General features: G+C 45.6%; 1 long non-coding RNA gene across 1 annotated transcript; it reads left to right on the top strand.

The window, feature by feature from the left end:
- The first annotated feature begins 921 nt into the window (after positions 1 to 921).
- LOC310891771 lies at positions 922 to 5,421 on the top strand. The gene is made up of 3 exons (XR_014577715.1): positions 922 to 1,067; positions 1,221 to 1,446; positions 2,236 to 5,421. It is a non-coding gene; the product is annotated as an uncharacterized lncRNA (long non-coding RNA).
- The last annotated feature ends 228 nt before the right edge of the window (positions 5,422 to 5,649 follow it).

Genomic DNA, 5,649 nt, shown 5'->3' with positions numbered 1-5,649 from the left:
AAAACCACTGTATATATTTACACATATTTGCATTTCTTTGTGGATATAAATACACATGTCCGTACACACACACACTGCACGTATCGTAGATAGGTATTTTCACATTTAGCGCTTCCCAGCCAAAAGGCAGTGGGCCACCAATCAGCGGGCAAGCGCAGGGCACGTGGCTCGAACAGCACGCAGCCAATCAGAGAGGCACTGTGAGATGAGCGCTCCCTCCCCGCCACAAAATGTCGGCCCCCAGTGTGTTGCACATGGAGGGACTTCCTTTTTGCATGGACCACTCCATTAGCTAAACGCATAGGCAGGTTTGGGCTGCATAGCACAGGCTGTCATTACATGCTTATTTCAGGAGCCACAGACACTGCTGGGTCTTATCCACAAATTCAGCTGTTCGCCCCTTGCTTTTTTGACTTTATTGTTTAAAACAATACTACGCACGTGCAGTATTGTTTCTGTATTTTTTAGGAATGCAAATATGCATATACGATTACAGGTAAGAAAAAAATGTATACAGGTATATAAATAGTGTGTTTGTGTAGAAAACCACCGTGTATATTCACACATATTTGCATTTCTTTGTGGATATACATACACGTGTCTGTACACACACACACTGCCCGTATCATAGATAGGTATTTTCACATTTAGCGCTTCCCGGCCAGAAGGCAGCGGGCCACCAATCAGCGGGCGAGCGCAGGGCATGTGGCTCGAACAGCACGCAGTCAATCAGAGAGGCACTGTGAGAAGAGCTCTCCCTCTCCGCCAGAAAATGTCGGCCCCCAGTGTATTGCACGTGGAGGGATTTGTTGTTCCCATGGCAACTGCATAAGCCAGACACATAGGCCGTTTTGGGCTGCCAGTCACAAGAGAAGGCGTAACTGGAAGGCGGCACGGGGTTCTGTCTTTAGGAGGGTAAGACTGGTGGGAGGTTCTTGGGAGCCTGCGAGCAGTGACAGAGGCTGCTGGTAGCCTGCTGCAAGAGGTGTCTCGGTAACCCGCCCAAGCTTCTGGCTGAGCCAAGTCTTCTACAGTCATCTCCAGGCATTCGGGGTTGTTTCTGTCAAGTGAGTTTCAAGATGAGCCCGAGGAATGTCTCTTGTAAGGCAAAGCCGCGGCTGCCAAATGCCCCGTCTGTGGAGCATGTTGCTGTCTGTGGAGCATGTTTGGCTCGCTGCAGAATAAGAATTCTTAGCACTGAAAGGATTCCTTGCTTCCAGGTGGTGTTGCTCCTTTGTGGCCGGTGGCAAGAAGGACAGTGCTGGGAGCTCGAAGTAGTACCTTCGGGAGCTCTGCTCTTCAGTGCCAACGGTGCTTCTGTTCCTTGGCAAAAGGAGCTGCACTTCCTTCTCCCAGAAGTGTTGTTGCAGATGTTCGGCAGTGCAAGTGAGGACTTTTTCCTGCAAATGCAAGGCAGTCTTGTCAGCAGCAGTTGAAATTGTTTCTGTGAGTAAGTGCAGGCTCAGCTGTTGTCAGCACTGTGGAGAAGAGCATCAGCATTGCAAAGCAAGATGTGGCACAGGCTGTCGTGGCACGCTTCCTTTTTGGAGCCATATACACTGCTGGGTCTTAGCCAAAGATTCAGCTGTTTGCCTCTTCCTTTTTCTACTTTATTGCTTAAAACAATACTGCACACATGCAGTAGTGTTTCTGTGTTCTCAGAAATGCAAATATGCATATGCGATTACAGGCGAGTAAGGAAATGTATACGTGTATATAAAATAGTGTGTCTGTGTAGAAAACCACTGGGTATATTTCCTCATATTTGCATTTATTTGCGGATATACATACATGTGTCCGTACACGCACACACTGCACGTGTCGTAGATAGATATTTTCATATTTAGCGTTTCCAAGCCCAAATCAGCGGGCCACCAATCAGTGAGCGCGCCAAGGGCACGTGGCTCGAACAGCAGGCAGCCAATCAGAGGTGCACTGTGAGATGAGCGCTGCCCAAAAAAAATTGGGAGTTTTTTGTTTCCATGAGCATGTGCATCCTCGGCTGCTGTCAGCACTGTGGAGAAGAGTATCAGGATTGCAAGGCAAGATCTGGCACAGGCTGTCATGGCACGCTTCCGTTTTAGAGCCATATACACTGCTGGGTCTTTGCCAAGGATTCACCTGTTTTTCCCTTGCTTTTTCAACTGTATTGCTTAGCACAATAGTGCATATGGGGAAGGGTAGGATGGTGCTCACCCGATTGTTTTAAAAACTGATATTTGTTTTCGTTTCCAGCAGGTGGTGGCACAGAGAGACGGAGCGTGCTATCCTGGCCCTTTGCTGCGTTACAGAGCTCTGCTGCTGCCAATGTACTTGGGCAGTGGGGATCTAGCAGCAGAAGAGCACGCTTTTGTCAGCATCTGGTGGCTGTGGGGAAGATGGGGCACTGTGCAAGCAGATCCAGTAGAGAAGGCCTGGTGAGGGAGTATCTGTCCCTCTGGCTTTGTCAGAGAGGCAGCATTCTCAGGAGAGATACCATGGACCTCAGGAGATGGGTGATTTAGTTGTTTTCCTCCTGGCACACGCTTTTGACAGGCATGGCCTTCAGGTTAGTTCTCAGCACAGAAGTGGAAGGAGCCAAGGGTAGGAGATTTGTCGCTTCTTTTGGAAGAAGGCTCCAGGGGAGACAACCCACAGCCAGGAATAACAAAGATAGATCTGGTCCTTTGCATGAATCTTTGTGATCTTCTGGAAATCCTTCAAATTACTCCTCAGTACCAGAAGCCCCCAGGATTTTCTGTGTTTCCAGGAAAATCCTCGGGCACGGGCTAACACTGACACATATCTAAATACTGTTGTTGGGCTAAGAAGGTTCTTTGACAGTTTCCTGCCACTGAGTTTTCCAAAAGTCTGGCTGTTTTATTTTTTATTTTTCCCTCATGTTATGCAATTTTTGCAGTACAGTCATCCTGGGGAATGGTTTTACATTAAAAGAGGAGAGGTTTAGATTAGAGGCTAGGAGGAAATTCTTCACTTAGAGAGTGGTGAGGCACTGGAACAGGTTGCCCAGGGAGGTTGTGGATGCTCCACCCCTGGAGGTGTTCAAGACCAGGTTGGATGAGGCCCGGAGCAACCTGATCTAGTGGGTGGCATGCCTGCCTATGGCAGGGGGATTGGAACAAGATGCTCTTTCAGGTCCCTTCCAACCCGAGCCATTCTATGGTTCTATGATTCTATGATTAACCGTGTGTTTGGCGTGAATGACCCCAAAGCACTGAGGATCTCTATTTTTACTGCTGTACTTCAGTGCACAAATAGGGCCTCTCTTAGGTAAATACTAGCATCGCTTCCCTCTGGGTGAGGTACTTGACAAGGCAGGGGAACAGTTTTTAATCATGCAGATTTCCATGAATTCTGGCCTCCTAAATTCCAGCAGTGGAGCCATCTGTGGGCTGACATGCTCCTGGCAGAGCCATTCTGCTTGTTAGATATTACCTCTTGAGCTCAAAATTGTTTTTGTTACTTTGGTTCTTTAGACTAGCTTTCAAGAGCTACAGCTTTTGAGTGTATCCTTTGATTACTCCGTTTAGACAAACATACCAGTTTCATTTTTTCATACTGCTTTTTGACATATGAAAGCAAACTTTATTACGCTAAATAACAGGACCAGGGCACAAAGTGGCTATTTCGGACATCATCTTGTAATTATAGATTAACTTGAAGGAGAAAAGAAGGTGGTCTCTTTTAGGTGTAGTTAATATAGCCAAGCATATTTTTACATGTTAGTAAAAAAATAATAATTTGTCAAAGGCTTTCAACAGAAGAAGGAGACAGGGGCACTTAGGTATGACAAACAACTTGTTCCTAGCTATATAAATCAAAGTAAAAATTCATCTGGAAGAAGTCTCAGATATTGGAAATTTGTTAAAGAGTAATCATAGAATCATAGAATACCCTGAGTTGGAAGGACCCACAAGAATCCACACAGGACCACCCAAGAAGCAGACCCTATGTCTGAGAGTGCTGTCCAAATGCTTCTTGAACTCCAGCAGACTCAGTGGCATGACCATGCCTTGGGGAGCCTGTTCCAGTGCCCGACCACTCTCTCGGTGAAGAATCTTTTCCTAACACCCAGCCTGAACCTCCCCTGTCACAGCTCCATGCCGTTTCCTCGGCTCCTGTCGCTGTCCCCAGAGAGCAGAGATCAGCGCCTGCCCCACTGCTCCCCCTTGGGTGGAAATCGGAGGCTACGATGAGGTCTTCCCTGAGCCTCCCCTGCTGTAGGCAAAACAAACCAAGTGACTTCAACTGCTCCTCATACATCTTGCCCTCTACACCCTTCATCATCTGCATAGCCATCCTTTGGACACTCTCTAATAGGTTTGAGTCCTTCTTATATTGTGGTGCCCAAACCCACATATGATACTCAAGCGGAGTCTTCACCAGCACAGATTAGAGCGGCACAGTCCTTTCCCGCAGCATTCTGATTGTGAATTCTGATGGTGAATCTGGGGGGGCAACATTGCCAGTTGTCTGCTTGCATTACCATAAAAATCCCACAGCAGGATTTTTTTTTGGTAAATTTATAAGGAATAAATATTATTGAATGAAGTAAATATATCTTTACATATAGGTAAGCTTGCAATTCTGTATGTCAACTATGGGAAAGTCTTCAGAAAAGGCAGGTAACAAGGCTATGTAATTACACTACTTACTATCTGTGGTAACTTCTTATGTATTTATTTATTTAGAATTCTTTTCACCCTGTCATTAAAAGAATATTGACTAGTTGTGCTCTTCAGCCAATGGTGCTTTCTTTCCTTGATAAAGATCACATTATAGCCACAAGTTCTGATTGTAAACAGGGATTCCGTTGTCTCAGCCCTAGGCACTCGTTTAACCACTTAGCACAGTGGGTTCTGGCTTAGGACAGTGATCAGTAATGTAGAAGGCAGTGATAAAATAAATAGTGTCACTATTAATATGGGATATTGATAAACCTCCTTAAAATATTCTCTTTACCTGTCTGTCTACATTTTATCTCAAGTCATTTCCCAGCCCTGTAAAGTAAAAGGAACCACGTTCCTGACAGATAGTTAGTTATTGATAGTTCGATAGTTAGATAGCTAGATAGTTAGTTATTAGGCAATCAGATTGCGGGAAGCTCAGAAACTAAAAAGGCACCATTCTTCAATTCTTAGTCTGGTCTTCATTTCTTAATATTCCCAGAAACATATAATTATTTGGGGTGGAAAAGACCTTTAAGATCATCGTGTCCAACCATTAAGCTAGCACTCTCAGTCCACTGCTACACCATATCCCCACGTCTCTTAGCTACCTCCAGGGATGGCGACTCCACCATGTCTGTGGACAGCCTGTTCCAATGCCTAACCAACCTTTGCATGAATAAATTCTTGCTGACAGACAATCTAAACCTCTGTTGGGGCAACTTGATGCCATTGCCTTACCACTTGCCACCTGAGAAATGAGACTGACACACTCAGTAAGAAAAAAGGGTGAGTGCTAGGAGAAAGAGTGTTGTGGTTTAACCCGGCTGGCAGCTAAACACCACACAGCCGTTCGCTCACCCTCCCCCCTCCCTCTCTGGGATGGGGGAGAGAAACGGGAAAGTGAAGCCTGTGAGTTGAGATAAAGACAGTTTATTAAGACAGGAAAATAATAATAACAATAATAATAATAATAGTGATA

The sequence above is a fragment of the Anser anser genome (assembly GCF_964211835.1).
Source record: "Anser anser genome assembly, contig: HAP1_SCAFFOLD_651, whole genome shotgun sequence".
In the NCBI taxonomy this organism is placed as follows: domain Eukaryota; kingdom Metazoa; phylum Chordata; class Aves; order Anseriformes; family Anatidae; genus Anser; species Anser anser.
Note: the sequence above shows the minus strand (reverse complement) of the source record. Positions and strands in the feature narration are given on the sequence as shown.